The following is a 23018-nucleotide window of genomic DNA, read 5'->3' on the forward strand; positions in this document are numbered from 1 at the left end:
GTTGAGCTCAGTCCAGGTGGCATGGGGAGGGTGACACTGGGCAGACGTCTCACCTGCAGGCCAGACACTGGGGCTCTGCAGAATTCTGCACCCCAGACAGGGCACAGTATTGGGACTGTCATAAATAGGACACAAGGGCATCCCAACAGCTAGACAGAAGACGGAACACAAGATGGCAGTCACCACGGGGACATCTTCTGCCAAAAGGAGGGTCCCAGCTGACAGAAGCAAAACACAGAGCCCAAAAATAAGCACAAGCTAAGATGGTAAGTTTAGCAGGAGGATATCCCGTGAGGCCTCTTGTTCAGTCTCCAGCCTTCACAACAACACTGCGATGGAGAGGAATCTGCTAAAAGAATGAGCAGCTTTTCTATGTTCAAGACACACATACACACACACACACACACACAAATCAACAACAAAAGTCTACAAAGTACAACCAGACTATGAGCTCCTTGGACACAAAGTTCTCCCAGCATCAAGCCCTTTGTCGGGCATATAGGGAGGAGTCAAAAAATGCTTGTTGAATGCACGCATGAATGAATGAGTGATATGAAAGAGCTTGTCCTCCTGAAAACCACCATGACAGAGAGGAAGTCAGATCCCCCAGAGCAACCATCTTTCCACAGTAAACCTGGAGCAAAACACATCTGCAGGGCCAGTGGGAACAGAAAAGTCAAATTTGGGAGCAACACCTCTCACGGAGCCGTAATGATGCTAGAAGTTTCTCTGCAGACCACGTCCACCTGGCATGAAAATACCAAAGGAAGATTCCTCAGAATAGGTCGTGCATGAAAACAGTGAACATTTTTCAAGGAGCAGGGAATTCTACAAACAACGTTAAGTAATATCTCAGTAGTGCCTTGGGAGGTAGGATTAATATTACCCCCAATTTACAGACGAGGAAAATGAAACACGGGCCAATGGAACAACTGGCCCAAAACTGCAGAGTTAGTAAGTGGTAGAGTCGGGAGTCAAACCCAAGTGGCTTAGCTCCAGAGACAACCTCTCCAGTGCTTGTCCCTAGGATGGACAGACAGCAACTAAAGGCATTCCTTATCCCAGAAATACATATCGATGCTGGCCCCATTCATCCCTCTGGAGCCATAACATGAGGCAGGGCCTCTGTTCTACAAAACATATACACTAGTGCGTCTCTAGATAAATGTCCTGGAGACCAGAGTGAGGCTCAAAAGGGCCTAAGGGACTGAGGCCTGGAACCTTCTCCTCTGACAAAGCAAAAGGTCCAGAGCAAGGTAATGTGGGAATGTAAGAGGCACGACAGAAAACAATGGAGATGGCGAGCATTCCCAGGGAACTCCAGGAACACAAGAGCAGCACCATGATGGAGGGAAAGGAAGCCACCTTCAGGAGACCTTGGCGGAGGGCATCAGACGGAAGCTGATGGATCAGAAGTGGCAGGCAGGGAAGGACACCAAGAGGCAAAACAAACATGAGTGCAAGGTCCCCCACTGTTTGCTGTCTTCTTCTGTCCCACAGCCAGCCAGGAAAAGCAACACTGGATTGCTGCCCACACTCCATTCGAAGCCAAAGAGGTACAAAAGCCAACCTAATTTAGTCATCTTCCCTCTGCTCTCCCCTGAAATGACCTTACTCACCAGGTCCAGGTTGCTGTTCTGAGTTGGAATGAGAAGCTTTGCCTGTGGTTCCTACTTCAAGGCTGCTGGGGCGTGGGGGGCTTCAGACCAGCATGTGAGGAAAGATACAGACTTCCATCGAGGTGCTCATACTTCCAAGGGGGCACCTGCCAGCCCTCTCCCACCTCAGTGCTCTCTGCCCTCTCCTATCTGCCTGTGGGCTTCTCCCCGTCGTGCCCCACACACCACCCCCTCGTGTCATCATTCCCTGATGCTAAGGGTGGCCCTTCTTCAGTGTCCAGCTCAACTCGCTCAGGGAGGAGGTCTTTCCCAACCCTCTAAACATGAAAAAGAAAAGCAGCGTAGCAGAGTGGAGTTCAAGCTAAACAGACCCCAGCGCCTGGTCCTGGCCCTGCCACATTCTATAAAACCCTAGACAATGCAACCCTTCCAAGTCTTAGTTTTCCCCCCGACAAAATGGGAGTCAGAAGGTATTTGCCTCATGGAGCAGTCATGAGCATTACCTGGGATTATCCAGAAAATACTTTGCACAAAGCCTGGCACACGGTAAGCAACACACCAACTCCGGACAGTCAGGATACTGCTGAAGACCCACAGGAATGGCCTCAGTATGGCTGCTCCTGAACGTCGGTGGGTAAGGAAGGTCCATGCAGGGAAGGGACGGTAGGTCACGCTGTCAGCTGGACTTCACCCTGGGGCCACCTTAGGCAGTCCCTGGGGTAGTCCCAGACCTCAGTCACGAACTGGGATGGCCAAGGGGCACTCCGAGGCCTCTGGTGACGTCGGCACAGAAACACAACAGCAAGAGCATTGAGTGTTAGAAGTGGCCGACAAGGAAAATGGAGATGGCCGCGAAGGGAGTAAAAACATGGGATATATGTATTTTTAAGAGGAGTAGGATGACCTGAGAAGGTCTGGATGCCATAGCGAGGCAAGACCCAGGCTTTCAAGAAGAATGGAAATGATGATGATGATCACGGAATGATCCATGGAAATAGGAAAGACCCAAGAGACGCCCATGCCTAGGAAAGTAGTAAGAAAATGGGGAAGAAGCAAACCAAGGTTGAGGAAGCAGCCTGCCACGAGGTAGCCATCCCAGCCACGTAAGAGCCACTCACACGCAAGGAGAACTCTGGTTCCAATGAGTCAGTCTCCTGTATTGTTTTGTTTTTGGCTTTTTGACCTGGGTTGGACCCACAAACTGGGTTCCCCATAACATGTGGCACTGTGCCACGCTGGAGACGAGGGGACAGAAAATCAGATTACAGGTGAGCCAAGAGATCCCCATTCCAGATTTTTTCTTCTTGGAAGAAACTTCGGAAAAGATGCCTCCGGCTTAGAAAATTCCAGAAGGACAAGGACGTCAAAGAAAAAAAAAATGACAATGGCATCATTTAAAAAAAGTGGTTTTGACAAGTTGAAAGCTCTGGGATGTCTGCATAAGTAGGGACCATAAAGATCATAATTCTCTTCCCATAAAAAAAAATGGTACCTTAAAAATATAAGAAATAAGAAGGGAAAATTGGCCCTTTTGTAGATTTTTTGAGTTATTAATAATTAAGCCAGGGTAGCACTGGAAAAAGAATAAATACAGCAGTGGAGCCGAACTAACGGATGAGAAGCTCAGCCCAAATGAGTACGGTGATTTGGTATGTAACAAAATCGGTGTCTCTAAACCAGTGGATGGATTATTCCATAAGTAGTTTTGGAAAAGCTAAAAATCATTTGCAAAAAAAATAATAAAGTTAGATCCCTATATCATAACACAGCCAAAATTCATAGTCGACAGACTTAAAAATTTAATGATAAAAATATATATTATACTAGACTCCTGGTAAAAACGGGCAAATCCATCTCACTCATGTATCTTCTCTCCTTTCCAAAACACTGCTCAAATAAGAAGGAAGGACGGCAGGCAGGGAGACAGTCCTCTGTAAGCCACAAGGACAAAGAGGAGGGAGAGGAAGTTTCAGAGATGTGGAAGTCACAAAGCAGAGGGGGTGGTGACTGCCTTAGCAGAGTGAAGGTTAGGACAAATTCTGGGCTCAGCCTGGGTCTATACAAGGAAGGAGGCAGCCAGTCGGGGCCAGAATCCTGAGAGGCCCACACTGGCAGTGCCTGGTACCATGGGAGGCCCAGAGCAGGGCAGACAAAGAGCCAACTGGTCAACCTCGGTATTAATGAGTAAGAGGGCACACCAGGCTCACTGCAGGGCAGAGGTAAGATGCCTACTGCAAACAAGAGATGTAGGGGCCCATCTATGCACAGAACTGCCCCCACCCCAACCCCGTGGCAGACTTCCTGCACCCAAGCTCCTTGGATCTTGACTCCACAGCACACCTCCCCAGGACGGCAAGGGACTTTGTTAGAAGCTGCTGAATACTATTCAACTTTTTAAGCGATGTGCAATACACTACATTAATAAAAAGTGGGTTTTTTCGTTTATAAGATAAATTTAAAATTTAGAAGTAAATATGTAATCTTGAGGATGAAGAAGAGTTTTCTAAGCTTGACCCCAAACTTAAATATTTAAAAGGGGAGGGGGTGCCTGGGTGATGCAGTCAGTTAAGGATCAGACTCTTGGTTTGGCCTTAGGTCATAATCTCAGGGTCCTGGGATGGAGGCCCATGTCAGGCTCCACGCTTAGCACAGAGTCTGCTTGAGATTCTCTCTCACCCCCTCTGCCCTTCCCCCACTTGAGCACACACGTGCACCCGCACTATCAAATAAATAAATCTTTTCTTAGGGGGGAGGATAATAAAAATAAAAATAAAAAGGGGGGAAGATAAAACAGTTAAATATTTTTTAAAGCAAGAAGTTAAAGAATAATATAAAACAGCAAATGTAGAAAATTTTGCAACATATAATAAACAAAAGGTATTATTCTTTCTACCAGAGTATGCCTACAAGTCACTTTTTTTTTTAAAGAACACCTTGGGGGGCGCCTGGGTGGCACAGCGGTTAAGCGTCTGCCTTCTGCTCAGGGCGTGATCCCGGCATTATGGGATCAAGCCCCACATCAGGCTCCTCCGCTGGGAGTCTGCTACTTCCTCTCCCACTCCCCCTGCTTGTGTTCCCTCTCTCACTGGCTGTCTCTGTCTCTGTCGAATAAATAAATAAAATCTTTAAAAAAAAAAAAAAAAAAAAAAAAAAAAATAAAGAACACCTTGGTAGAAACACAGACCTAAAACATCAATACGCAATTCACACACAAAAAAAGCAAATGGCTAATAAGTATAGGGGAAAAAATGTACCTGCTTGCTTATGATCCCAGAAATCCAGGATAGAACAACACCGTGAAACTATTTTGGCTATCAAATTTCAAAAAGCAATTAATGCCAATAGTAAATGTTGGTGAGAATGTGTAAAAATGAGTCCTTTCATTAAACATCCCAACTGGAAATGAAACGGGAACAACCTTGAGGAAAGGTACTCAAATCTTTGACCTGGTCATTCCACTTACAATAATTTGTCCTCAGAAAAATACTTCTGAGGGGCACCTGGGCAGCTCAGTCAGTTGAGCACCCGACTCTTGATTTCTGCTCAAGTCATGATCTCAGGGTTGTGAGATTGAGCCTTGGAGCCTGCTTAGGATTCCCTTTCTCCCTCTCCCACCGCCACCTGCACTCTTTCTAAAGAAGGAGAGGAGAGGAGAGGAGAGGAGAGGAGAGGAGAGGAGAGGAGAGGAGAGGAGAGGAGAGGAGAGGAGAAGGGGGAGGGGGAGGGGAGGGGGAGGGGAGGGGAGAAAAAAGAAAAATGCTTCCGAATGTGCAATATTTTTCAATAGTAAAGTCAATTTGTGAAATAGCATGTACTCCTTAAAAATGATGATGTAGGAGCGTATGTAACAATCTGGACAGACGTTCACAGTTCATTAAGAAACAGCTTATACAACAGTATTGACCCCACAACCCCTTCTAATAAGTGGAGGATACTCCGTTACGTACCCACAACACCCTCACGAACGCACACACAGAACAAACTGGGAGATTTTAGCCCCAAACTGTGGTTCGCGGTTATCTCTGGTTTCGTGGGATCAAGAGTAGATTTTATGTTCTTCTACTTGCTTCCTTTTTAATGTTTGGCCACAAATCTGCGGCTTTTGTACTTAACATTGACGTTGGAGAAAGCAGTGACCAGATGACAGAGGTTGTCTCCTTCCGAAAGCCCTGCGGGGCTAAAGAATCTTCGTCCCCATCATCCCACGGGGGAGTATATTCCCCAACGTCTCTAAGGGAAGGCAGACCAGATCTAAACGGGGTGATCGGATGCTACAACTGGTTTTCGCCGCTCTGTCTGCTCTGTCCCGCCGGCTTACGGCTTACCGGGGGGACTGATGACAGCCAGCATCTGGCAGGATGGGATGGCCAGGTGGCAAACTCCAGGGACAGAGTTGTGACCACAAGGCGGGCCCTGGGCCCTCGCCGCACCCAGACGGGCCCAAGCTAGGAAGCCCCCACCCACCAGATGCAGCAAGAACCTCTGGAGGAAACGGGGTGGGGGTGGGGGGTATGTGGGAGGCGTCCCATCCAGCCCCTCCAGGGTGGAGGGCTTCAGGTACCCTCCCAGAGGCACCAAACCCAAAGGGCTTCCTCCACAACAGTAACACGTGACAATCGGTGCCTAAGGCATTAGGAAGGCAGAAAAAAGAATGGTAACCGGCCACACCCCTGCAGAAGAACGTTCTACACCCGCCCAAGGGCTCAAACTCTGCCGGTGATTTGCATTATAATACCTGACCAGCTCGCTGTTATTACTGTCTGAGCTTTCCGTTGCTGTTCGCCCAGATTTTCTCCGCCCTCACCTTCTGCCAATTACCTAATGAGCCCCAATTCAGGAGGGGAGTCCCTATTGAAGAGGACCCTACAGTGAATTATTTGATTTTAATGCAAATAATTACTCCCTTATTCGTCTGTTCCGATGTACTCAAGCAGTCCCTTTACAAAACGCCTTCATTTCACGTTTACTTTGTTGCCTCGCCTGCTTCTCCAGAGAATTCAAGATGTAGTTCGTTTAACTGAAAGACGTAGTTTATTTAACTCTGATTCCTCCCCTACCAGCCACCTCCCCAGGGGGAGAAGTGTGTGAACTACCACTTCCGTTAGACGCTAGAGCAAATAATCACACAGCGAGGGAGGGAGGGAAAGAGGACTGCAGTGAGGACCACCTTGCAAACCAACACGGGCTTGGGCGGCCCGCACTGATGGCCGAGTCTTAAGACCATAGAGGCTCAAACGCACAGCTAAAACCTCCCAGTCCTGCCCTCCAATTAAACCTCAGAAACATCTCTGAACACGTCTTACAGGCAAAGCATGGTGCCAAGAGCTGTGGAGAAACCACACATGCATGCACGCACACACACACACACACACACACACCACCAAACCCCTTAAAAGAGCTTACAATGTAGAAGGGGAAGAAGTAACTGTAAGTTAGCTCATGGGAGGTTCTGGTTCCTCAATGGAAGGGTCTTACCTTCCCAGGACTCTCATTCTGACGCCTCGCACAAGCCAGGAGGCAGAAGGGTAAATGTGTAGATACGTGTTACACAAACACCAAGGAAGGAGAAATTAAATTCAACAAGGAAGGTCCCATTGAACTTGGCCTATGGGCTGCAGAAGCAGCATGGGCGAAGACACAGAGGTCTGCCAGCTGGCCGAACTTGCCCCCAGGGGTTGATACCCAAGGAGGACCGACGAAAGTCACTCTAAGGAGCAGAAACGTTCATCTCAGGGAGACGCAGCTGGCCCAGAGCGGTATCCCTGACCTTGTCTTTCCAGTGGATGGACCGGCGGGAGCTGGCTCAAGTCCAAGGCGGGACAAGAGCCACAGCAATGGGGTCAGAAGGCTGCATGACACACTGATAAATCCCATGGGGGGGGGGGGCAGTGGCGAGTCGACATGAGGCTTCTTATTCTGAGTGTCTGTGGGGCCGGGGGCTCCCAGGTGCGCAGGAGAACACTGCGTGTTGAGGAGCAAACGGTCCATTCTGTTTGGGCCGTGTTGTGTCTGCAGGACCTGTGGGACAATTTACATCTAACATTGGATAAGATTGGATATTACAGGGGACAATGCAAGCATGGAGGCAAGAAGGTTGTTCAAAGAGAGAAGCTAGAGCAAGAAAAGAAAGAGGTCAAGGCACAAACTTTGGGAACACCTACGCTTGAGGGGAAAGGGCAACATGGAGACAAAAAAGTGTTATGGGGGGGCGCCTGGGTGGCACAGTCGTTAAGCGTCTGCCTTCAGCTCAGGGCGTGATCCCAGTGTTCTGGGATCGAGCCCCACATCAGGCTCCTCTGCTGGGAGCCTGCTTCTTCCTCTCCCACTCCCCCTGCTTGTGTTCCCTCTCTCGCTGGCTATCTCTCTCTCTGTCAAATGAATAAATAAAATCTTTTAAAAAAAAAAAGTGTTATGGGCTGAAATGTGTCTCCCCCCAAATTTAGATGTTGAAGCCTCAGAATGGGACCCTATTTGGCAATAGGCTTTCAAGAGGTTATTGGGTTAAAAGACGGTCATTCGAGTGGGCCCCAATCCACTGTGACTGAGTCTTTGTAAGAACAGGAAATTGGGACACAGACACCCACAAAGGAAGATCATGGAGAGAAAGAAGACAGCCACCCACAAGCCAAGGGAAGAGGCCTGGAGCAGAGCCCTCCCTCACAGTCCTCAGAGGGAACCATCCTGCTGGCTGGCAGCTGGGTCTTGGACTTCCATCTCCCGACCTGTGAAAAAAATGAATTCCTCTGGTTTAATCCCCCGGTCTGTGGTGCTTTGTCACAGAAGCCCTAGCAAACACATACGGAAAGGTAAGAGTTGAGAAATAAAGTCCGGAGAGTTCATTCAGGAGGAAGATCCATGAGGAAAGGGGAAGTCGACAGTGTCAAATGTTTCCCAGCAGGAGAAATGAGTCCACCCGGCTAGATTTTAAAAATGAGGGAAAGGTGACTGTAGGTCATTCCGGAGGTCACTCCACGGCCCATCTGTGCAGGCACAAGTCAGGTTTCATTCAAAGGGTCTGGGTGGTCTGGGCCGGCTGGAGATTTCATCAGGGCATCTCCTGGAGGATGGTTTCAGGTTTCCTTTGTCTGAGTTAAGGGAGGAAACCAGAAAGAAGAGCTGAGGGGACAATGTTAGACAAAGGTTAATGAGTACAAGCAGGTGGGCAGTTAACGGCCAGGTCTTGGGGTCTAGCTGGTGACAAAGGGTTGGCCAACAGCAAAGGGTAAATGGGCCTGACAAGAATAAGGTGAAAAAGTGAGAGCAGCAGGGGCAGACCCTCCTTCTCTGAAGCTTTGCAGTACAGAGAGGGAGGGAAATGGGGAGGCAGTGAGGTCAACAAAGTCTTGGGTTGACTTGTGTTTACGAGCTAAAGGAAGATTTGAGTTGGGAAGCAGAAACCCATTAGAATAATGGCAAAGCCAAGCCTTCCTTATTAAGGAGTAAGGACATCTGTTCCTCTGAAACAGGAAGAAAGGAGAAAATTTGAAGTAGAGATGGAGAATGCCGATGTTGAGGGAAGAGGTGATGGGGTTCATGCCCACGATCCCCCAAGGAGGAGGCAAGGTCATCCACTGAGAATGCATGTGGGTGAGAAGACTGGGAAATTCAGAATAGAGACACAGTGGATAGGACAAGAAATCAGCCCGGAGCTCAGTAGAAGGATTAGTAAAAAGAATTTGGGACCCAGCTGTTGTTGAACAACATAAATTTTTAATGGAATCAATTTAGCTGACTGAGAACTTGAAGAAGTGAATGGTTGGTTTTATTCAAGGTCGAGGGCTGCAGAGTGAAGACAGTAATAGGTCAGGAAGGTCAACGAGTACAGGGTTCTTGGGAATTCAGAGTAGAAACAGGGGCCCAGGGCTCTACGCAAGGCGTACTAATGACCCCTAAAGAGACAGTCATCACAGGTTACAAGTCAGAAAGAGGCAGTTGAACAGTTAAAGAAGTCAGCAAACCATAAGCCATGGGCCAAGACCTGGGCCACCCTTTGTTTTTGTAAATACGGTTTTATTACAACATAGCCACACTAGTTCGTTTACATCTTGTCAATGGTTGCCTTCCGGCAAAACAGCAGGGGTGAAGAACAAAGCCTAAAATATTGACCATCTGCCCCTTTACAGAAAAACTTTGCCAGTCCCTAAAAGGAACAGACTATAGTGTGAAAACCAGGCGGCAACACCAAGCAAGCAGGACGGGAGGGAGAGCCGAAACCAGGCCAAGCTGAAGATCAAGGCGGTAGGCAAGGGCTGGGGAAAAAGGAACCATCAGGCAGCCCCAGCCCACGACCAAGGGCCGAACCATCATAGCACAATTCAAGGCAAGCACTGGACCCTGAAAAGCCAGTGCAGAGAGCAGGCCTGAAGTGAGGGAGAATGCGGGGTGGATGGGGGGGGGGGTTCCATCTGCCCACCAGGTGCACAACCGCTACTAGAAGCTCATACTGGAGGAACAGGAGATAAGTGACTATGAACAACGCAGCAAGAATGAGGCAGAGACCTCGCCATGAGTTCAGTGCGTGGGCACCAAGGATGAAGAGCCAGACAGAGTCCAGCGCGTGGCCAACATGGGAAGGTGGTCAAGTCTCTAAGTCAAATGCGATACAGGCTATCTGAGACTTAGCATACACAGTTTCCCCAACGGACACTCCAACCCTGCCCACTGGCTGTGGAGTCTCTTGCTTACAAACTAGGGTTTGCCCACGCGTGGATTCATCAAAGGACAACTACAGAGAGAGCTAGTAGAGCAAAGATGGGGGAAACAGGACAGGCCATCTGCAGCAGGACCGACTCCAGGGCTACCAGGGGGGAGGCGGGCGTCCACGGGAAGGTAAAAGTGCGTCCCAAGAAGCAAATGTCAGAATCAGAGAATGTATGAAAATGTGCCGTAAAAGTTTTCCACAGCGCCTGGCGCACCCTGGACAGTGAGAATGACGGAGGTCCGAGACCCTAGCGGCTGAACCGCTGTGTGACTTTCGGCAAGGTGCTTAACTTCTCTGGGGTTTGGTATCCTCATCCGCAGGAACAGAAGCAGTGATGGGGTCTACCTCACCAAGCTGTCGAGGGGATTAAACGAGTTAACATATGTAAAGTACTGGGAAAGGAGGACTTATATAACCATTAGCTATAATTACACTGCTTCAATCTTTATGCTAATTTGCATGTGCCCCTCAGTCTTCTCCTCTATTTAAAGGCTTGATCTCCTAGGGCAAAACACACACGAACTGGGGACAGCAATGTCCATGTCAGGCCCAGAGTTTCACGTCCATTGTCTTCACCTGCAGGCAGCCGACAAAGCATAAAGCCATGGGCAGGAAACCGTCCCCGTCAACGCTGACATGCTGAAACAGGTGCCTTGAGTTGAAAAAGCAGGAAAAAAAGGATCCAACAAAATATAATTTATTAGTCATCTGAACACGTCACGGCTGGGTGATAAATGCCAAGAACATCAATTATGAACTATTCTTACAACAGGTTTAACATATTCACCACGGCATCAAGAAACCTGTATGTCGAGGGGGTACTTTATTTGTTTCAACGACAGGAGGAAAATATTTGGGGCAAAAATGGTAAAAGTAATTATTTTCCATGAAGTAGGGCGGCCTGCATCAGCGTCCCACCTGGGAGCAGGCCGCAGAACAGCTGTCAAGGTGTCAACTCAAACCGCAGACACAGAGAACTTTGTCAAGCTTCTGTGCAGGTAACTGGAGTTGGTGGGGTGGGGGAGGGAGGGGATGGAAAATCACAGGTATAATTAACAGTACGTCTCTCGATTCTCAGATGTCTTTAATGTGACTATATCTGCAGTCTTTCTGGATGTCTCTGGCCTGTGATTCCCCTGCCCTGGGAGCGGCGTCGGGGAGGGGTGGGGAGGGGAGGGGCGGGGGTCATTCTCCCCAAGCCTCACCCTGCCACTTCCCTCCTTCTGGTCTCAAGTCTGCAGCAGCCCTGGCCTGATGATCTGTAACTCAGGACAAATCACTGTGGGTCTCAGCATCCTCTCCTCCAAACACCGAGTGGCTTAGACTAGATAATTCCTAAGGTCCCTCCCAGCTCTCCGCGCTTCTGATTCTGACTGTATAAATGCTGGCCAGACACAGGAGAATGCACTGGATCCTGAAGGACAAGGAAGTGCAAGTCATTTGTAATCACGATATCAACTTTTAGTCTCCAAAACTGCAGCAATTATGTACATGTTCAGAGATGGACCTTTAATGACTATTTAATTGCCCTAGTCTTTATAAGAATATATAAAGATGGGAGGCAGGGTCCAGGCCCCCTGTTCTCCAGCCTGACCCTGAGTGAACCAAAGATGCTGGAATGTCATGGAAAAGCAATAGTTCCAGAAGCCCTCCATGTGAAGCTAAGTAAGTCAGGAACTTGATTCTTCTCCCTAGGTCTTGCCCACCCAGTGGGGCCCAGAAGCACACACAGCACCTGGGGCTTGACGGCGGCAGCCAGGGGGACAGGCCAAATAGGTGAAGGGGATTAAGAGGTGCAAATTTCCAGTTATAAAATAAATCACAAGGATGTAATGTACGGCATAGGGAATATAGTCAATAATATTGTAACTTTGTATAGTGACAGACGGTAACGAGACCTAGCGAGGGGATCCTTTGGTAATGTATAAAAATATTGAATCACCACGTTGTACACCTGAAACTAATCTAATACTCTATGTCAATTATAAATCAATAAAAAGGAAGGAAGGAAGGAAGGAAGGAAGGAAGGAAGGAAGGAAGGAAGGAAGGAAGGAAGGAAGGAAGGCTTGCTCTAAGCCTGCTCCAGACCCAGGCATCAGAATTCACATTTGAACAAGATCCCCAGGTGATGTGCCAGGAACCTATTTGAGAAAAGCTGTTCTGGACCCTGGTTCTCAAAGTTGGCTGTGTACAGTGAAATCACCTGGGGGGCGAGGTCCCATTCCCCCAAGATTCCAACATCACGGGTCTGGGATGTGACAGGGCTTTGGGACTTTCTTAAGGCTCCCCAGGGAATTCCGATGCACAGACAATTTGGAAACACTGAACTAAACCCTCCACCTCAGGTTCTAAAACTCAAATCCAGGGCCAGCCGACCTCCTTCTGGAAAGGTCTGTATCACCTTTCCCAAGACCACAACCGGGTCACCCGCTCACCGGAACGCGGATGGTGGGTCACGATTCCACATCAGTACCTGCCTCTTGCATTTACCTCCGTGTCTGAAATTCTTCCCTGTAGCCGCTAAGCTCGTCCAGGGGGTGGTCACTCCCACAAAGTGCTACCGGTCAGCACGGCTCTGTCTCTCTCATGCCAACTGCAGGGCTCCAAACCAGAGGACAGAACTTTCTTCTTCGGCAACACCTTTCATACAGGGACCTCCAAGCACATGTCCCCCTCCCCCTCGCCGGGCCAGAGGCTAAAACTGAGGGGGCCTGAAGGGCCCCCTGCTTCAGTCCCTCCTGCTATGCAAAATTTTGAGTCCGCCTGCAGCGTAAGTAATAATTTAAGGCCAAGAGAGGTGTCTGAGTGCGGGCCCATTGACGGGATCTGCCAGCATTTCTCTTTCCCTCATTTTGAGACCGTTGATGCCTCCCTATTGCCTGCTGCCCTTTGAGAGCTCCACGGATTCTGTGCTGCCGGATTTTTGAAAGCAGCAGTTCTCTCCAGAAGTAAGACGCACAGAACACTGGCATTCCTTAGGATAACACAGGAACCAAGGCAGAAGGCAGAAGTACTTGGATCAAGCGGAGCTCAGAAGCAGGTTAGTGTCACGTATCTAACTTGAGGGTTGGGTCAGAGAACCACCGGCCACAGCTGAGGGACTGGGGCAACCCAGAAAATAGACCTAAAGACACAATCCCCACCCCTCTTTACAGCTCTCCATCCATGAGTTTGCCCCCCAAAAGTGACCTAACTAAAGCGATTTCACAAAGTCAGACCCTGATCTCTCTTGCAGAGAGCTTGTCTTTGACGGGCAAGGGAAGGTGGAGATTTTAGCTGGTTAGTCACGGGCCGCTGGTGGTGGTGACTCCCTTCCACCATCCCCAACCTGGGACCCTGGGCAAGTTGCTGAACCTTGATGTATCTTCATTTGCTCATCTGTAAAATGGGGGCAATGCTAACCATCAGCGTAAACACTCTATTAGCACTGGTCACTTCCTACTGGATCTGCCATGTGTGTTTCTGTCCGGGCAGGAAATGAATCATCGACCACAGACCAGATTAAATAACAGAGCAACTGGTGTTTTAAGAACAAGCAGTAGGAATGCTGGAGGCTGAAACGCAACATCAACGTGCAGTACAGATGTTTGAAGTTTTCTTACCAGACTATAAAAATGTTTACACAGTAATTAGGCCTGTTATCAGTACACAAACAGATTACACTCAACAGAATGAATGAACGGCTCCGAAACCCTCCCATTTTTCATCAGGTTCAGAGTGCTTTCCTAATTCTTGGGTTTGCCAAAATAAATTCATTTTCTGACAACACAGAGCCACCGCGGAGAGCCGGGGTGGGGAAAACAAGGGAGTGCACGTCACGTAGCCTCCCTGGTCTTCATTTTCCCCATCTGTAAAATGAGATAACCAAGGTCCCTCCTCCCTCTTCAACCCCATGGCTCGATTACATTACAATCATTCTCTTCTGAGCACACAGTCGCTCTTCTCTTCATCAAGAAAGGACGTGTTTAATTATGGTAATGATGGGGAAGACAGTAATTCTGCTGAATCTCATAATGAGACTCCAATCCCACCCTGTTCGGTCACATTAACACTGAGTTTGGGGCTGCGGATTCCTGGCACGTCAGCCCCCAAATGCAGTCTGCACGGTGAGACCATGCAGATATACAGCTCTTCCCAAATGCATCCTGGATGGCCCTAAGTAACACTTCGTTGAATGTTCTTCTTTTCCTGTTTTCAAGGGATAATATTCTGCTGTAATAAATATGTCACCAAAATAATTACCCAAGTCCCTAATTTGCACGTCTAAGTTTTCATATTGGCCAACTTTTGTTAATGAGAAAAGTGCAAGTGGTTTGCAATCATGATACCAACTCTTGGGCTCCAGGACTAAAACAATAATATTTCAAGGCTCGGAGATGAACTTTTAATGAATATTTAATTGCTCTATTCTTTATAAGGATAAAGTGTGCATTCAGTGAACACTCGGAATACCAAAGAGGCAAGTTTCAGTTTCTCTTAGCGGAGTTATGTATTCAAGTGTCCCTAATGATTTTGTGGCAAGGGGGGAAAAGGTCATCTGGGTTTCAAGCTCTGCAGGAAGGAATTTTGGAGAGTAATTTGGATACAGTTATTTTTTTAGCAATATTCCAAAATCCTTCAGCAAAATATAGATAGATTTTTCTTCCCCCTGTGTCTTTCAGATACCTCTAACAGTATATGTATTGGAAATGTTCGTGGCCTGGGGAATGAGAGTGCAGAAAGGTGTTTTCTTCTCTTTTTTTTTTTAATGTAACATTTTTGTGTTGCTTTAATTTCTTATTTAAAAAAAAAAGGTTTGCTTTCATCACTGAAAATGTTTTTCTAAGCATAAAACGAAGAGCCAAAAATTGGACAGCTGGAGCACATCCTAATTTCTGTCCCAACCAGGACCATGGGCTTGGCCATCAACATTTCCAGAAATGAAATGGGAGGCTTAAAGTGTGTAGTAGATAGAGTCTCACAACACCTCGTTCAAGACATTTGTGGCCCTCGGTGTCTATATTTTAAAATAATTCTTTCCTGATTATAAAAGAAATGTATGCTCATTTTCAAGAGTATAACAATCATTTGTAATGCCAACACCTTTGGACAGCAGTGTTCATATATTTAGTCCACTTCTATCCATTATTCTATACCATGTTTTTAAACAAAACTGAAATCATACTAGAGATATGGTCTTGGCTGTACCCACAATTAATTGGTACCGTAGAAACCACTAAATTAAGGTCACCAAGGCATTTTTCTCTCCATCTGTTACTCTTAAACATGACATTTTGCTTTACACTCTGATGGATAAAAACTCGCTTTATTGTACCAAGATAGTGCACAGAGAAAGCACAGCTGCCAGGGTGATCTTTTGAAAACATAAATTATGTGACTCTCCCATTTAAAACGCTCCAATGGCTCCCATCAGACTCAGTATAAAACCCACACTCCACAAGGTAACTTCCCAGGCCCCCCACAAACTAGCCCCTGATTCTCTGAACTCAGCTCCTGCCCCACTAATCTCCTTCCTATTCTTCTAATGCACCTGGCTTGTTCCTACCTCAGGACCTTTGCACTGGTGCTCTCACCGCCGGAAGTTCTTCTCCAGATCGCTCCTAACTTACCCAGCGTAAGTGAGGACTTTGTTGACCACCCAATCTGAAGTGGCCCCTGCATCTGTCTCAATTATATCACCACATTTCATTGCCAATTTTTATTTTTCATTGTGGGTTACACTGCTAGAATATGAGAGTATCATCTCTACTTCACCGTGTTCCTCAGTTCCTGAACCAGAGAGACTCAATATTGGTTGAATGAATGAAAATATTTCCCAAGTATCCAGATTTGTGGGGCAGGAGATAAAGTAACCTACTTACATAGGCCTTATTCACAGCAGCACTGCCCCTTAATGAGACTTTTTAAAATAGGTCGCCACCTTCTCCTGCAGCCTGGTCATGGACAGCTGCCCATAGCACTGCCGGTGGGAAAACGAGTGAGTTATTTCATCTTGGCGAGAACTTCGTTTTGGTTCTCCAGACCATCACCTAAACCAGAAACCCAGTGGCCACACTATACCCTTCCCTTTCTCCTACTCCTGCCCCTACATCAATTGATCAATAAGTCCTGCAACTCTCCCTCCTGGGGAGGACACGTCCAATATCTATCCTTCCAGCCACTGATCCTTCTAGCTTCCTTTCGGAAAACCCCCTCTCCCCATCCCAATGACCTACCCAAAGCTCTGCTCATTAGACACTTCCTCTCAGCATCTGGAAGGCAGCAGAATAATGGGATGACGAAGATGAGGAGGAAGAAGAGGATGCATAAGTTTAGAGGTTATTTACTTCCACAGTATCACCTGAGAGGAACCGGACGGTAACTCCTGCCCACCAAGATCCCCTTGACCGCCTAATTCCCTCCGCCCCATCTCTGGTTCTTCCGTCCCGTGAGCCCCCATCACCACCGCTGGTGAAATAAAGATTTCACTTGTTCGCTTCAGGTTTTAGCCAGAGTTGGTTTCCGTGGCCTGCAGCCTCGCTGATGGCCATGCCTCTGGTCTTCTCCCGGGCAGATCCATCCTCCACAAGGCCCCCAACCACACTTACCTAAAACTCGATTCTGACCACACTGCCCACCCGCAGTGGAGAAATGCTGAGCCCCTGTTCCTGACCAAAAGTCTCCATCCATCCTTGCAACCTCTTCTCTTGTCACTCCCTGCCTCCAGGAACTGCAAACTCCAGGCTGCTTTCTCACCTCCTACCCCTTGCTTGCCTTATTTGCTCTGCATTGGGACCCCCGTTCAAGGCTGACCACTTCAGAATCACCCTCGAAGCTCAGCTCAGACATCATTTCCACGCTGGGCTGGATGCCTCCCGTCTCTGCTCGCAAATGTGTGTCCCTAACACATGGTCTGCCTTCCCCACTAAACTGTGAATGTTTTGATGACAGGCACTGTGTCATATTCATATCTATATCCGTAACCACATAAGAGGCACTGAATGCATTTTAACCAAAAAAAAAACAAAAAACAAAACAAAAAAAAACTAACAAGATGTTAAATGATTAAAAACGTAATTCACTTTGAAAACCCCAGGTTGGATGCAACAATGTGTTTTCGTTTTCCTCGCTTCTAACCATATTCAGAACGACCCTCAAATGGAGCCACGGACGGACCAGTCCCTGCTCTGCCCATCGCGAGGGAGGGTTTCACTGCTTGAGAGTCCGGACGCACATTGTTTTAAAAAGCGTCAAAGGTTATTGCCGGTGACACTGCCTGATGGTTCTCCATCACTAGAAGACATTTCAGACATTGTATCAGTTTAAGCCTCGAGTAAAGGGCAAAGATGCCACCTACCCCATACCAATGTGGGCACGGCCAGGGAATGTGCAAACAAAGCGGCAGCAGCCTATCATCAAACCAACCTCGCCTGGAAATTCACACGGCTCCAGTGTGGGCGCACGTGGAGAAAGGGCCTCGCGCTCCGGAGCCCCCCCTCTCGCCCCGCCCCGTGCCTGAGCTTCCTCATCAGGAATGAGGAAGGAGAGGCTGCCCTGGATACACTCAGCAAACACAGGGCACCCACTCTAGGGCTGATGCTAAACAAGGTACGGAAGGTCAGAGTTACCAAAACACGCCCTAGCTCATAAGCCATAGTGTGGAAAGTTCCCTGGGCTTAGAAGCAGGAACCCCTGCCTCTTGGAATCAAACCCTAAATCGTGCCTCTTACCCACAAGCTGCAACAGCCTCAAGAAAGTTCTTTACCTCCCTCGGCGTCAATTTCCAAACATGAAAAACAAGGATACATGAACTCAAATGTGGAAAAGCGTCTGGTAGCAAGTCGGGTCTCAGAAAGCTGAATTAAGAGGGTCTCCCGAGACCTTAAATGTCTCAAGACCTATCAGAGCCAGAGAATTCCTCTCAATATGAGAACTAGCGCCCCCTTCTGCCATCCAATGAGCACTGCAGGGGCTGCCAGGACCAGAGGGGGCTTGCAAAGCTGGGACTGCAGCCCCAGAACCAGGCTCAAGGACCAGCTCACAGATACCCCTCCCCGGCTGTTGACCCAGGAGCACACTGTCCCCCCGCAAGGCCACTTGCTATGGAAAATAAATTTCTAGACAGGAGCCCAACCCTGCCCAATATTTAAGCCCTGCTCAGAGGCCTCCCCCTGTGATAGATGTTCTACTCAACCAAGCAGCTGTCACACATACACACACCCTCACCCCACCCCAACCCCTCCCCACACCCCTTAGCAAGAAAAGGGAGCTGTGTGTCTCCGTCAAGCCTTGCCTATCATTTTCTCCACAAAACCAGCTGAATTAAATTACTTTCTCTCTAAAAAGCCCTTATTCTGCACCCTTACTAACGGCCTGATTACTGGCACTAGCAACGTTCAGAGTTCAGAGAAAGGTGATCTTGGTGAACAATTCTAAGAAGATTTAGCGCTCCTCCAATAAAATATTCTAGGGATTGTGTTACCAGAGGGTTTTGTTTTCATTACTCCACTTGGATACGTCCAGTAACCAACTTCAGTGTTGTAGACCCGCTTCTCAGTAAACAGAGCCGTTCTTCAAGCACTCAGTGCCATGAAAAACCCACACGTCTGCAGGGAGCTCGGAAAGGGGGGCCACGCTGCTGGGCTCCCACCAGGCAGGCTGCTGGGGGACACAGCCCAGGGCATCCATGGGGCGCTCGTGGGGGCTGCCACCAGCTGTGGAAGACACTAGCAAAGTTACGCAGCTCCGGGAAGGAATCCTAAACTGAGTGTCACAGCAGAGCTCAGATTGCCACCTTAGATTTGGGTCGAAGCCCCAGATTAAACAAGCAGCAAATACAACTGGGACTCCACTAACACTCCCTTCCATCCCACAAAGATGAAATAAAAACCACCCACAAGCCAAGGAGAAGAGCTGGAGTCCCGCTTCCATTAAAAAAAAAAAAAAAAAAGTCCTGCTCTAGCCTCAAGACAATTTCACACCAAATGGCTTTAAAACCCTTTCCAAAGCTCCGATGCCTGAATTGAAAAAGAGTTTATCTTTTTGACCGAAAGCCAGCAGCTAAAGAAGGAGAACATGGCAATCTCAAGAGTTAGGAGTTTTCCCATCTGCACAAATGCTATGTGCCTGGACATCCAAAGGGCAGAAATCTACCCATTTTTCCTAGAGAAGGTCACCTCGACTCTATCGCCGAGAAGGCTCTCGTTCACTCGAGAATGCCATCATTACGAGCACTCATCCGACTTCAGTGGGCACGACCCAACACCTCCACACACCGCACTTTGTGCTGATCCCCGAGCCCCGGGAAAGTCTCCTTTTCTGCGGAAAACCACACTCAGGGCCTGGGGATGGCCCCAGTCTTGGCAGCCAAGGCACTGCAGTCACACTTTCACCTGGGCTAAGGGCTTCAAACCAATTGCATGGAAGGCGCCTTCTTCACACACGCCTCCTCAAAGCAAAAAAGAGCAGTGGGAAATGCTGCTGCGGGTGGGGGCAGAGGGCGCACGTGGCTGGCGCCCGGGAGGCAGAACGCAGCCCTCGGTCCCCGCTCAGCACCACCAGCCCGTCGGGGTGAGGCGTCCTCCGCTCGCCCTAGCCCCGAGGCCCGCCTCAGAACTACCTGCTGCTGCCTAGGCGCCCTCAGGCCAAGTCTGAGGAAGTTCACTCCCCGTCGCGCCAGTCCGGGGAGGCTGGGGCACCGTGTAAACCCGCACTGCCCGGGACACCCGGAGCCCGCCCTTTGCCCAGGCGCTCGACTCAGGGAGCTACTACGGGCCTGGGGGCCAGCCGAGCAGCGGCCAGGTCCCAGGCTGGGCTCCCGAGGCCTCCCGGGTTATCCCCCGCGCCCCCCTGGGCCCGCGGACCTTGCCAGCCGTGCGCCCCGGAAGGCGAGCAGCCCGCGCTGGGGGCCGGAGGTGGAGGGAATCCTGCGTCCCGCCTCTCCGGATCGCCATGACTCCGGCTTCCTGGAGACCTGGAAGCCGCCCTGCTCTCCCACCTGGGCTGCGGTGTGGCTCCCTCTCCTCCCCTTGCTTCCCGCCGCCCGGGCGCCCGCGGCCGGGGGCGCGCAGCCTAGCAGCCCCCGGCGCCGCGGACTCGGCGACCGGCACCCAGCCTGCAGCCCGCGCAGTCCGGGACAGCCGAGCGGGACACCCGCGGCCCTTCCCAGCCCCACGCCCCCGGGAGGGCAGCCAGCGGCCACCCCAGGGGAGGGCCAGGTGGCTCCGGCGTCCCCCAGCCCGCCCCGTACCCTCCACCCGCGCCAACAGGTATGGGAGGCGTTGTCCGCGGCCGGCCGCCCGCTCCGGGGCAGGGGCTCCGCCGCCGGGAGAGGGGCGAGGACGGAGGGGAGAGGCGGGGGCGAGAGGCGCGGGAGGGCGCGAGCGGGCGGCGGCACTCACCTCTGGCTGGGCCGGGGCCGGCCGCACGGGCCCGCTGCCCCGAAGCCCGGGTTCCGAGGTGCCTCCGCGCGGCGCGGGGGGCTTCCTCCGTGGCCCGCAGGGAGGGGGCGGCGCGGCTGCAGGCGCCGGCGGGCAGCGCTCAGCCTGGCGCTCACACCCCCAGCCGGCAGCCGCGTCCCCGCGCCGGCATCCTCGCTGCCGCCGGCTCCCACGGCGCCCCGGGCCGCTCCCCAAGCGCGCGCCGGGCCGGCGCGAGCCCCTCGTCGGCTCGGAGCGCGATCCGGGCACGCTCCTCCCTGTCCTTGTCCTCTGCTCCCGTCTGGGGACGCGTGCCCCGCACCCCGGCACGGCGCGCTCCTCTACCCCTCCCGCTCCCGCTGGCCGTGCAGAGCCCCGGCGCGCGGGCTCAGCCCATGTGCGCGGCTGCCTCGCTGCGCCCCGGAGCCCAGTGGCCGAGGCCCCGCCGGAGTTGCGCGCCCTAGAAACTCCATGCAGCTCCGGCCTCCTCCCCAGCTCCTCCCCGGCGGGCTCCCCGGGGCCTGGAGGCCGCCCGCAGCACCGTCCCCGCTCTGCCTTCGCCCGCGCCAAGAGCCGGGGTTCAGGGCTCGCCTCGGCCGCCCGCGCCCCGGCTTCTCCGAGGGACGGGGAGCCCCCACCCCCACCCCTTCGCCTCGCCAATGGCTCCCTCGGTTTCCAGGCAGCGCAACCTGAGGAACGCCTCGGCGCGCGCGCACTCACACTCGCGCACACACACACACGCACTGCACACACAGGCACACACGCGGGGGGCGAGCTGGAGCTTGGCAGACGGTCCTCCTTTTCTTCCCCAAAGAAGCTGCCCACGTTAACTCCGGCAAACTGCTGTTTCTCCGTATTGGACAACTCGCCCAAGCGCCCCCCACCTTAACTGCTTCGTCCCCGGTGCCCACACCCTTGGGCCACAATCACACCTGCGTCCGCGCCCGGGGCGGGGGGGGGGGGGGCGGGCGGACGCCCCGGGTCCAGGGGCGGCAGGGGGACCCAGCGTGCCCACCCCTGCCACTATCTAGGGAGGCAGGTCTGTGGCCATCACACGCCAACCTCTGATCCCTCTCCCCTGGGGGCTGAGAACACCTGGTTTGGACCCCCCTTCTCTTTCCAAGGTCACAGAATGGATTTGATGAAGAGGCGAGGGCGTTTGGACACAGGTGTGAGCTCGAAATCTCAAAGACTCTGCAACCGTCCGGTACTGACCCCTGCCAGGTCCATACTCAGACCCGTTTTCTGTCTGCCCCATGCCTCAAGGGCAACCTTTTAGCTCAGACTCGGGTCGACTTTCCAGTCCCCAGCAGTCCACCTCGCCTGGGCCCAGCAGCTGACAGAATACACATTGCAACCAAGGTTTGTGTTGTCAAGTAAAAGAGAAAAATCAAAACACCAAGATGGGTCTCAGACTGTCCAGTAGACAGAGTCAGCCGCCTTCCAGGGCCTTCCTGCTCTTCCCAAGGGTGCGCCAAGGGAGAAGGAACAACCCACCTGGCTGGAGCCTTTCCCTACGGCACCCTCCTTTCCAGGCTCGCAAGTTTCTTGCCCCCTCTAGGTAGCACACAGACTGCTCACCAGCCCAGATGCCTCCAATTCCCAGAATCAAAGAAAAGGTATATATAAAAATTCTCGCACCAATCAGGAACAAAGCAGGCAACACCGCCATAAGCCTCTGGTCCAAACAGCTCAGCAATCAGCTCTCCGCTGGCTGGTGCGGCTGCCAAGGGAATGTGGGCCAGATTCTGCCAGCCAGACACACAAGTTAATCAGGGTCCCTTGCAGCCTGGCCATGGTTCCTCTGAGTCTTCATAACATTCAGTACGGGCACCATGCCTTTGGCATTTAGCATTTTTACCCTGTGTTATGACTATCTTTTCTTGAACCAGGCCTGCTTCCCAGGTTATCTTCTGAGCTTTTGTCCTTAATTCAGATGTGCTTTGAAGTCATTTGCAGAGAGTCCCATGAGGGGCTAGATGAACTAACAGAGTTGGTGGGGTCCCAGTATGATCTCTTCCTGTGATCTCTCAGTTTGGATGCAAACTGCATCTTTTAACAATCTGTTGCATCTGTAAGCAATTGTTTTGTCACTTTCTGCATGGCAACCGGTCACCAAAGCCCCTCAGCAAGTCTATATACTGTTTAAAAAAAAAAAAAAGAAGAAAACCACAGGCCCAAAATGGTGTCATCTAGACTGAGTTGCCAAACCCAGGCTTCATCCCCAATCTAAGTGCAGTTTCAACCTCCCTCAGAAATTAATCTTAACAGATTGGCCAGGAATTTGTCAATCCATGCCAG

At 50.7% G+C, this 23018-nt stretch overlaps 1 protein-coding gene across 2 annotated transcripts in view; it reads right to left on the reverse strand.

Moving 5' to 3' along the window:
• CALN1 (calneuron 1) overlaps positions 1 to 23018 on the reverse strand; it is a 478779-nt gene that overhangs the window by 392053 nt on the left and 63708 nt on the right. The window contains exon 1 of one of the 2 annotated variants that reach the window (XM_045786140.2): positions 20700 to 21057. The exons of the other annotated variant lie outside the window; for it this stretch is intronic. The gene's annotated coding sequence lies outside the window, so the exon portion shown is untranslated. Of the gene's footprint in view, positions 1 to 20699; positions 21058 to 23018 lie in introns of those variants that run through there. 2 annotated transcript variants of the gene reach the window in all.

Source organism: Ursus americanus, chromosome 2 (assembly GCF_024610735.1).
Source record: "Ursus americanus isolate L20-20 chromosome 2, mUrsAme1.1.p, whole genome shotgun sequence".
Taxonomy (NCBI): domain Eukaryota; kingdom Metazoa; phylum Chordata; class Mammalia; order Carnivora; family Ursidae; genus Ursus; species Ursus americanus.